General features: G+C 37.7%; 1 pseudogene; it reads right to left on the minus strand.

Annotated features, from left to right (window-relative positions):
• LOC132027647 (large ribosomal subunit protein uL16-like) overlaps positions 1-7143 on the minus strand; it is a 21269-nt pseudogene extending 14126 nt beyond the window's left edge.
• Positions 7144-12495: the final 5352 nt, after the last annotated feature.

Genomic DNA, 12495 nt, shown 5'->3' on the forward strand with positions numbered 1-12495 from the left:
CCCCCATCACCTAATAGTAAAATTTACAAGTCTTAGTGACAAAGAGAAAATCCTGAAAGCAGCCCAGGGAAAAAAGTCTGTAACATACAATGGTAAAAATATTAGATTGGCAGCACACTTATCTACATAGATCTGGCAGGCCAGAAAGAGCTGGCATGATATTTTCAGAGCACTAAACGAGAAAAACATGCAGCCAAGAATACTATATCCAGCTAGGCTATCATTGAAAATAGAAGGAGAGATTAAAAGCTTCCAGGACAAACAACAACTGAAAGAATTTGCAAATACCAAACCAGCTCTACAATAATATTGAAAGGGGTCCTCTAAGCAAAGAGAGAGCCTACAAGTGGTATATCAGAAAGAAACAGAGACAATATACAAAACAGTCACCTTACAGGCAATACAATGGCACTAAATTCTTATCTCTCAATGGATACCTTGAATGTTAATGGGCTAAATATCCCAATCAAAATACACAGGGTATCAGAATGGATTAAAAAAAAAAAACATCTATATGTTGCCTACAAGAAACTCATTTTAAACCCGAAGACACCTCCAGATTTAAAGTGAGGGGGTGGAAAAGAATTTACCATGCTAATGGACATCAGAAGAAAGCAGGAGTGGCAATTATTATATCAGATCAATTAGATTTTAAGCCAAAGACTATAATAAGAGATGAGGAAGGACACTATATCATACTCAAAGGGTCTGTCCAACAAGAAGAACTAACAATTTTACACATCTATGCCCCTCATGTGGGAGCAGCCAACTATATAAGCCAATTAATAACAAAATCAAAGAAACACATCAACAATAATAAAAATATAGTAGGGGACTTACCACTTCCCTCACTAACATGGACAGATCATCCAAGCAAAAGATCAACAAGGAAATAAAGGCCTTAAATGACACACTGGACCAGATAGACATCACAGATATATTCAGAATATTTCATCCCAAAGCAACAGAATACACATTCTTCTCTGGGGCACATGGAACATTCTCCAGAATAGATCACATCCTCGGTCCTAAATCAGGACTTTACTGGTATCAAAAGATTGCGATCATTCCCTGCATATTTTCAGACCACAATCCTCTGAAACTAGAACTCAATCACAAGAGGAAATTTGGAAAGAACCCAAATACATGGAGACTAAACAGCATCTTTCTAAAGAATGAATGGGTCAACCAGGAAATTAAAGAAGAATTGAAAAATTTTATGGAATCAAATAATAATGAAAACACAATGGTGCAAAATCTGTGGGACACAACAAAGGCAGTCCTGAGAGGAAAATATATAGTGGTACAAGCCTTTCTCAAGAAACAAGAAAGGTCTCAGGTACACAAACTAACCCTACACCTAAAGGAGCTAGAGAAAGAACAAGAAAGAAACCCTAAACCCAGCAGGAGAAGAGAAATCATAAAGGTCAGAGCAGAAATAAATGAAATAGAAACCAAAAAAACAATAGAACAAATCAATGAAACTAGGAGGTGGTTCTTTGAAAGAATTTTTCTGAGGGATGGTTACAGATTATGTTAAGTGAAATAAGTCAAGCACAGAAATAAAATTATCATTATCACATGGTATCATAAAGTTATCTTATGGTTTCACTCATACGTGGAACATAAGGAATAGCACAGAGGACCATAGGCAAAGGCAGTTGGGACAACTGAATGGGAAGAAATCAGAGAGAGAAACAAACCATGATACACTGTGGACTCTGGGAATCAAACTGAGGGTTTCAGAAGAGAGAGGAGTGGAAGGATGGGGTGGTCAGTTGATGGACATTAACAAGGGAACCTGTTGTGATGAGCACTGACTGTTATATTCAACTAAAGAATAGTTGAATATTACATCAAAAACTAACGGTGTATTGCATGGAGCACTGGGTGTGGTGCATAAACAGTAAATTCTGGTACACTGAAAAGAAGTTAAAAAAAAAACTAATGATATACTATATGTTGGCTAACTGAATATAATAAAAAAGTGAAGTAGGAAATAGTGATAACATAGAGATAGAACACAATTGGAAAACTGGGGATTCCTAGGTGGCTCAGTCAGTTACACATCTGACTCATATTTGGTGCAGATCCTGATCTTAGGGTCCTGAGATGGAGCCCTACAACAGCCTCTACACTTAGAACAAAATTTGCCTTGTCCCTCCCCCCTCTCCCACTAAACTTCCTTCTGCTCAGGTGCTCCTCTTTCTTTCTCTCTCTGTCTCTCTAAAATAAATTATTTTAAAAGGAAAAAAAACCTAAATAGATATTATTCTAAGGCAGATAGCAAAATGGTCAACAAATACAGGAAAAAAAAGGTCAACATTATTAATCATAAGGGAAATGCAAATCAAAACCACAATGTGATACCACTCAACACCAGTCAGAATGGCTATCAAGGAGACAAGAGACAAAAGTTGCTAGTGAAGAGTGTAAAAAGAAAAATTATGCATTTTTGGTCGAAATGCAATTGCTCCAACCACTAATAAAAACAGTATGGAGGTTCCTCAAAAAAATAACAATAAGTCTGCCATGAAATCCAGATATTCCACTTCTGGATATATGCCCCCCCAAAAAAAGAAAACAAAATTTCAAAGGGATATACACTCCCAAGTTCATCACAGACTTATTCACAATTACCAGGCTATGGGACAATCCAAATGCCCATCAATGGATGACAGAATTAAAATATGTAATCATAAGAAAGGAAGACATTGTTCCTTTCCCAGTAACATGGATGCAGCTTGAACATATTATACTAAGTAAAGACCAGTCAGATAAATACAAGTAATGTATAATGTCATTTGTATGTAGAATCTAAACAATATAAGTCTATTAAAAAAAAAAGTAAAGTGGTAGTACCAGTGGATGTGTGTGCAAATGTGTGGGGGATGGAGGTGATAAGGTTAGTGGTGTTTAAGTGCACAAATTTGTAGTAAGTATTAAATAACAGAGATCCAATTAAAAGTATAGTGAATGCAGAGAGTAATATTGTACTATAATTATGTGATATGATAAATATAACTATTTATTGAATCACAATATAGTATATAAATGTATCAGTGAAACATGCTATATCTCCTACACAATTATATCTCATATTTTTTTAAATTTAATTTTATTTTTTCAGAGTTCCAAGATTTATTGTTTATTCATCACACTCAGTGATCCATGCACTACATGCCCTCCTTAACACCTACCACCAGACTCACACATCCTCCCAACCCCTCCCTTCCAAATCCCTCAGTTTGTTTCTCAGAATCCACCATCTCTTCTGGTTCATATCCCCTTCCAGTCTCTCTCAATTCATTTTTCCATTCCTTCTCCTAATTTCCTCCATGGTATTTTTAATGCTCCAGAAGTAACTGAAGCCATATGATAATTGACTCTCTCTGCATGACTTATTTCACTCAGCATAATCTCCTCCAGTCCCGTCCATGTTGATACAAAAGTTGGGTATTCATACTTTCTGATGGATGCATAATATTCCATTGTATATGTGGACCACATCTTCTTTATCCATTCATCTGTTGAAGGGCATCTTGGATCTTTCCACTGTTTGGCAATTGTGGGCATTGCTGCTATAATTTTTAATATATCAACAAATTGAATATTATACAGCAATAAAAAAATCAGTTATCCCCTTTCACCACTAATTTCTAATATTATACTGAAAATTTTTGATAATTCAGTAAATTCAGCAAAAGAAATAAAATGAATACTTCCTGGGAAGGAAGAAGCAAAACTGTTTTTGTTCACAGATTGCATCATCATCTATGTGATAAATCTAAATGAATCAACAATAAAAGTCAAATCTAAAAAGTGATTATAACAAGATTGCTGGATACAAAGTCAATACACAAGATCAGTTGCTTTCCTAGATACTAAAAATAAACAGGTGGAATTTGGAATTAAGCACAATACCATTTTATTTTATTTTTTTAAAAACAATACCATTTATTTATCATCCCTCAAAGTGAATACTTAGGTATAAATCTAACAAAGTATTTATAGGATCTATATAGTAAAAGTACAAGAGTATGTTGCAAAAATCAAAATAAGTGTTTTCTGGGTGGCAGAGTTGGTTAGGAGTCCAACTCTTGATTTCAGTTTAGGTTATGATCTCAGAGTCAAGGGATTGTACCCTGGGCAGGCTTTGCACTCAGTGCAGTCTGCTTGATAAAGTCTTCTCTCTCCCTTTCCCTCTCCCCCTCCCACTCATTCTCTCTCTTTCTCTATGTATCTCTCCTCCTATAAAATAAATAAATCTTTAGGAAATAAAAAATAGTTAAGTAAGTGGAGGGATATTTCATGTTCATGGATAGAAAGACTAAATACTATAAAGATGTCAGTCCTTCCCCACTTAATTTTAGATTTAATATATTATATTAAAGCAAGATATTTTATATATTTTGTATATATTTTACATATAGCAAGATATATTTTTTAAGATTTTATTTATTTATTTGACAGAGAGAGATCACAAGTAGGCAGAGGCAGGCAGATATGGGGGGTAAGGCTCCCTGCTGAGCTCGATCCCAGGACCCTGGGATAATGACACCATCCGAAGGCACCAAGGTGCCCCCTATATAGCAAGATATTTTATATATATTTTACATATAGAGGCAATGTCCCAGCAAGATATTTTATATAATTTGTGTATATCTTACATATAGAGGCAATGTAATTCAGAAGATTTTACAGAGAGGTAAAAAGATCCAGTATAGCTAACACAACATTGAAAGAAAAACAAACAAAGAAACAAAGAAACAAACAAAAATAAAGTCACCTGCCTTTTAGACTTACTATATAGCTGTGGCTATCAAGACAGTCTGTTATTAGCAAAAGAGTAGACATATATGGGGCACCTGGGTGGCTCAGTGGCTAAAGCCTCTGTCTTCAGCTCAGGTCATGATCCCAGTGTCCTGGGATCTAGCCAGGCATCAGGCTTCCTGCTTAGCAGGGCACCTGCTTCCCTGTCTCTCTGCCTCTGCCTTATTCTCTGCCTATTTGTGATCTCTGTCTACCAAATAAATAAATACAATATTAAATAAAAGAGTAGACAAATAGATAAATGGAATAGAATAGGAACTTAGAGAGAGACCCATTTGTGACCTGATCTTTGACAAAGGAGCAAAGGCAATACAATGAAGTAAACATAATTTCTTAAAAACAAATAAGGAGTTTTAAGGGACAAGATGGTGGGGAAGTAGGAGGAGGCGCCTTTTAAACCTGTACCTACTGAGCTGATTACCTACCAAAGTGAGCTGATTACCTACCAAAGAACTCCGATCACCCGTGAAATCAGCCTGAGATCAAAATTATACGTCTGGACTCTACAGGGGCAGAAGATGCCAGTGTTGCAGGTAAAGTGGAGTGGGAATGGCAGACTGATATCGGAAGATAAACAAAAGGGGGAGAGAGCCACCAGAGGTGGCTGGTTGGAAAGTAATACCCCTAATACAAGCGAGAGTGCCCTGCATCTGGGGACCAGCATTAACTTGGAGACTGGTTGAAAGCACTTCAAAAGATCAAAGGACCATGGGGGGAAATTATGGGAATAGGGATGGCTAGGGACAGGGACTTAAGTCCCCGGTCCCAGGACAGCCTCCCCTGGCGCTGAGCCAGAGAGAGTGCAGCAGAGAAACCAGGTCTTGGTCCCTAAGCCGCCAGTGCGCCCAAGAATGCGTGGGGTCCGGCTCCTGTGAGGGGCTGGGAGACTCGCCAGATGGCAGAATGCGTGAGCCCTGAGATGTGCATGCCCCTCATCCTACCCCGAGAGAGGTACACAAAGTCTCAGTTGGCGCTTTAACACGCAGCATTGTTTCACGCCCAAGACACGTGCCCCAAACTCTCCCCTGAAAGAGGTGTGCGAAGGCCCAGCCTGGTACTTTCAGACCTGTGCCCCGTTCTCAGAGCCTGAAATGCATGGGTTACCCACAGCATCCCCTGAAAGAGGTGCGTGCAAGCCAGGCGCTCTTAGACCCAGAAAGACCAGGCACTCCCAGCCCGGGCTAGCGGGAAAATCTCAGTGTGCACGATCACTGCTTGGAACCTCTCTAGCGGTCTGGAGGTACCCAAAGCTGCTGCTGCCATGGTTATGGGTAAAAGCAAAAGATTCTGCATCCATAGGGACCGCGACTTGGAACCTGCTCTGCCAGCGACCAAGGGGGAACTTATTTGGGCTCTGCAGCCAGACTGAGGCTTCTCTCTGAGAAGGAGGTCAGGGTGCAGTTTGTTTTCCTCTAAAACTACAAAACCATCAAAAGTGGTCAAGGTGAGAGAAAAAAAAAAAAAAAGTGAACAAACATAAAAACCGCCAGAGAACAAAAGCCTGAAATAAAACAGTTACCTCAGAGCACACACCCCTTGAGGGGGGCGGGAGGACATCACACTGGGAACACCACTGACTGAAAACCCACGTGGCATGCCCCTCCCCAAGAAAACCAACCACGAAATGAAAAAAAAAAAAAAAGACTACAAGAGAACAGCCACCACTACTTCATAGGACAACTTTTATTTTTAACTCGTTCCTACTATTCTGGTTCAATTTTTTTTAAAATATAGATTAACTTTTTAACCTATTTACCATCACAGTGAGATGTCCAGTACATCAAATTCCATAATAACCTTCTAACCTAAACTTTTTGATACATACACCTGTGTTTTTCTTTTGGATTTCTGTTTTTTGAATTTTTTTTTAAATTTTAGTTTAGTTTAGTATAGTTTATTCTTTTTTATTTTTATTTTCTAATATTCATATAGAGTTAAACTTCAAAGTAATCCCCTTTCCCAAATCAATACTACTCCTATAGTTAAACCAATTTTTAATCCCCCTTTATCTTAGGAAAGTTGAGTCATTCAACAAAGATATCAAGATACATCCAGGAAGAATCAAAACAATCTTCCTCACCCACACTGAGAATTAGTGTATAATCACTCTCCCATCTTTTTCTTCCACCATTGTTTCTATGTTTTTGTGTTTGTCCTGATTGTATATAAATCTTACACTTGGGGTTCTTTTTGACAAGGTTCTTCCTTTATTTGCACATGTATATTTTTTCTCTTAATATATAATTTTATCAGTCTTTGTGTTTGTCTGTTTTTGTTTGTATAATTGATAAATCGTACCTTGGGACCCATTGGGGCTGAACCTTCTTTATCATGTTCCCTTTCTTTCCTATCTCTCTCTCTCTGTCTTTTTCTTTCTTTCTTTTCTTTTGTCTCTTGTATGGGTGGGGAATCCTGATTACTCACAAGTGTTCAAGGGTGCACCTTGATCGCACCACATTCGATATATTCAGCTATATCTGTTCAGTGATCTCTCACCAAAATGACTAGGAGGAGAAATGCCCAACAGATGAAAAATCAGAGGATGGACCATCTGCAACAGAGCTAATGACTATCAACATAGACAATATGTCAGAAAGAGAATTCAGGTTAACAATTATCCAGGCAATAGCTAGGTTGGAGTAAGCCATAAATGACCAAACGGAATTGATAAGGGTCGAGCTGAAAATGACAAGAGATCATGTTACCAATGTTAGGGCAGAGTTAAAAGCTACCAGGGCTGAGGGTCACAATGCTCGCAATGAGTTCCAATCTAATCTAAATTCTCTCAAAGCTAGAGTAACTGAGAAGGAAGATAGAATTAGTATCTGGAGGACAAACATATAGAGAGAAAGGATCAGGAGGAAACCTGGAACAAACAGCTTAGAAACAATGAAAAGAGAATCAGGGAAATAAATGATGCCATGAAATATTCCAACATCAGAATTATTGGAATCCATGAAGGGAAGGAGAAAGAAAGAATTCTAGAAGATAAAGTACAACAAGTTCTTCATGAAAATTTTCCCAATCTCATCAATGGAACCAGCGTTCATGTACTGGAGGCCAAAAGGTCTCCATCTTAGATTATACATTAAAAAAAAAATCAAGGCACCTTATAGTCAAATTGAGGAATCATAATTGTAGGTATAATCTCTTGAAAGCCGCTAGGACAAAGAGGCTCCTTACTTACAGAGAAAAGACCATCAGAATAATGTCAGACTTTTCCACAGAGACCTGGCAAGCTGGAAAGGGCTGGCAAGCAATATTCAGGGCATTAAATGAGAAGAACATGCAGCCAAGAATACTTTATCCAGCAAGACTAACATTCAAAATGGATGGAAAGATAAAGAGTTTCCAAGACTGGCAAGGCTTAAAAGACTATGCAACCACCAAACAGACACTGCAGGAAATATCGAGGGGGGTTCTATTAAGATGAAAAATCCTAAGAATAGCATGGAACAGAAATATAGAGACAGTCTACAGAAAGAAAAACTTCAAAGGTAACTCAATGTCAATAAAAACGTACCTATCAATAATCACTCTCAATGTGAATGGCCTAAATGCACCCATAAAATGGCACAGGGTAGCAGATTGGATAAAATGACAGGACCCATCCATATGTTGTCTACAAGAGACCCATTTTGAACCTAAAGATACATGCAGACTAAAAGTAAAGGGATGGAGAAGCATCTTTCATGCCAATGGGCCTCAAAAGAAGGCAGGGGTAGCGATTCTCATATCAGATAAATTAGACTTCAAACTAATGACTGTAGTCAGAGATACAGAAGGACACTACATCATTCTTAAATGGACTATCCACCAAGATGATCTAACAATTGTAAACATCTATGCTCCCAATATGGGAACAGCCAATTACATAAGAAAACTGTTAATCAAGATAAAGAGTCATATTGATATGAATACACTAATCGTTGGAGAGCTTAACATATTGCTCTTAGAAATAGACAGATCATCGAAGCAGAAAATCAATAAAGAAACAAGAGCATTGAATGACACATTGGACCAGATGGATCTCATAGATATATACAGAATATTCCACCCTAAAACAACAGAATATCAGTCTACTCAAGAACACATGTAAACTTCTTTAGAATAGACCACATACTGGGTCACAAATCAGGACTCAACCGACACCAAAAGACTGGTATTATTCTCTGCATATTCTCAGATCACAATGCTTTGAAACTTGAGCACAATCACAAGGAAAAGTTTGGAAGGAATCAAACACCTGGAAGCTAAAGACCACCTTGCTTAAGAATGTTTGGATCCACCAAGAGATCAAAGAAGAAGTGGAACAATTAATGGAAATCAATGAGAATGAAGACACTTCACTCCAAAACCTATGGGATACTGCAAAGGCAGTCATAAGGGGGAAAAACATAGCCATCTAAGCCTTCCTCAAAAAAATTGAAAAATCCAGAAAAAACCAGCTGTCTATATGCATTAAAGAACAGGAGAATCAACAACAAATCAAACCAACTCTACACATAAGAAGGGAAATAATCAAGATTAGAGCTGAGATCAATGAGGTAGAAACCAGATACAGTAGAAGTTATCAATGAAACTAGAAGCTGGTTTCTTTGAAAGAATCAATAAGATCGATAAACCATAGGCCACACTAATCCAAAAGCAAAGAGAGAAAGCCCAAATTAATAAAATTTAGTAATGAAAAGGGAGAGATCACAATGAACACAAAGAAGGTAGAAACAATCATCAGAAGTTATTATCAACAGTTATATGCCAATAATCTCAGCAACTTAGATGAAATGGATGCATTCCTGGAATACTATAAACTCCCAAAATTGAACCAGGAAGAAAATGACAACCTGAATAGACTGATATCTAGCAACCAGAAAGGAGAATTTCAGACCAATATCACTGATGAATATGAATGCTAAGATTCTCTGCAAGATCCTAGCAAAGAGGATCCAACAGCACATTAAAAAGATTATCCACCATGACAAGGTATGATTCATCCCTGGGCCACAAGGATGGTACAACATTCAAAAATCAATCAATGTGATAGAACAAATCAATAAGAGAAGAGAAAAGAACCACATGGTCCTCTCAATCGATGCAGAAAAAGCATTTGACAAAATTCATTATCCGTTCCTGATGAAAATATTTTAAAGTATAGGGGTAGAGGGAAAATTCCTGAACTTTATAAAATCTGTCTATGAAAGACCCACAGCAAATATCGTCCTCAATGGGAAAAAACGTGCAGCCTTCCCATTGAGATCAGGAACATGACAAGGATGCCCACTCTCACCACTCTTGTTCAATATAGTATTAGAAGTCCTAACAACAGCAATCAGACAACAATAAGAAATAAAAGTTATCCAAATTGGCAAGGAAGAAGTCAATCTCTCTCTCTTTGCAGAGAACATGATTCTTTATATGGAAAATCCAAAAGACACCACCCCCAAACTACTAGAACTCATACAGCAATTCAGCAACATGGCAGGATACAAAGTCAATGTACAGAAATCAGTGGCTTTCTTATACACTAACAATGAAAATACAGAAAGGGAATTTAGAGAATCTATTTCATTTACTATAGCACCAAGAACCATAAGATACCTGGGAATAAACCTAACCAAAAAGGTAAAGGATCTGTACTTGAGGAAATACTCAACACTCATGAAAGAAATTGAAGAAGAAAGAAAAAGATGGAAGACCCTTCCATGCTCTTGTATCAGAAGAACAAACATTGTTAAAATGTCTATATGGACTAGAGCAATCTATACTTTTAATGCCACTCTGATCAAACTTCAACCGGTATTTTTCAAAGAGCTGGAGCAAATAATCCAAAAATTTGTATGGAATCAGAAGGAACTCCAAATCGCTAAGAAAATGTTGAAAAACAAAAATAAAACTGGGGGCATCAGGTTACCTGATTTCTAGCTTTTACTACAAAGCTGTGATCACCAAGACAGCATGGTACTGGCCTAGAAACAGACACATAGACCAGTGGAACAGAGTAGAAAGCCCAGATATGGACCCTCAACTCTATCGTCAATTAATCTTCAACAAAACAGGAAAAAATATACTGTGGAAAAAAGACAGTCTCTGCCATAAATTGTGCTGGGAAAACTGGACAGCTATATGTAGAAGAATGAAACTCGACCATTTCTTACACTATACAGAAAGATAAACTCAAAATGGATAAAAGACCTCAATGTGAGACAGGAATCCATCAGAATCCTAGAGGAGAATATAGGCAGTAACCTCTTCGATATCAGCCACAGCAACTTCTTTCAAGACATGTCTCCAAAGGTATAGGTAACAAAAGCGAACATGAACTTTGGGTCTTCCTCAAAATCAAAAGCTTCTGCACAGCAAAGGAAACAGTCAACAAAAGAAAGAGGCAACCCCTGGAATGGGAAAAGATATTTGCAAATGAGAGTAGAGACAAACGGTTGATATCAAGGATCTATAAAGAACTCCTGAAACTCAACACACACAAAAGAAATAATCATATCAAAAAATGGGCAGAAGATAGGAACAGACACTTCTCTAGTGAAGATATACAAATGGCTATCAGACATATGAAAAAATGTTCATCCTCATTAGCCATCAGGGAGATTCAAATTAAAACCACATGTAAAAAAAAAAATAAAACCACATGTAGATACCACCTTACACCAGCCAAAATGACCAAAATTAGCAAGACAGGAAACATCATGTGTTGGAGGGGATGTGGAGAAAGGGGGACCATCTTCCACTGTTGGTGGGAATGCAAGTTGGTGCAGCCTCTTTGGAGAACAGTGTGGAGATTTTTCAAGAAATTAAAAATAGAACTTCCCTATGACCCTGCAATTTCACTCCTGGGTATTTACCCCAAAGATACAGATGTACTTAAATGAAGGGCCAGCTGTACCCCAATATTTATAGCAACAATTGCCACGGTCGCCAAACTATGGAAAGAACCAAGATGCCCTTCAGCGGACGAATGGATAAGATGTAGTCCATATACACTATGGAGTATTATGCCTCCTTCAGAAAGGATGAATTCCCAACTTTCTAGCAACATGGACGGGACTGGAAGAGATTATGCTGAGTGCAATAAGTCAAGCAGAGAGAGCCAATTATCATATGGTTTCACTTATTTGTGGTGCATAACAAATAGCATGGAGGACAAGGAGAGATGGAGAGAAGGGAGTTGAGGGAAATTGGAAGGGGAGGTGAACCATGACAGACTATTGGATCTGAAAGCAATCTGATGGTTTTGAAGGGGTGGGGGTGGGAGGTTGGGGGAACCAGGTCATGGGTATTGGAGAGGGCATGCATTTCATAGAGTACTGGGTGTGTGCAAAATCAATGAATACTGTTACGCTGAAAATAAATAAAAAAAAAAAAAAAGAAGGAACAGACAAAATGAATAGGACTTTATCCATTGAATAAATTGAATAAATCATTAATAACCTTCCAAAACAGAAACTACAGGCCCAGGTGGGTTAACTGGTGAATTTAATTAAACAGTGAAGGAACAGATTAAATTAATTACCTACAATTACTTTCAGGGTATAAAAGCAATTGGAATCCTTCTGATTCCTTCTGTGGTATCATCATTACCCTATTATAATTACAACAATTATATAAAAAAGTCACATGAGTTTCTTTTATGAACATAGTTACCAACAT

The sequence above is a fragment of the Mustela nigripes genome, chromosome 12 (genome assembly GCF_022355385.1).
Source record: "Mustela nigripes isolate SB6536 chromosome 12, MUSNIG.SB6536, whole genome shotgun sequence".
In the NCBI taxonomy this organism is placed as follows: domain Eukaryota; kingdom Metazoa; phylum Chordata; class Mammalia; order Carnivora; family Mustelidae; genus Mustela; species Mustela nigripes.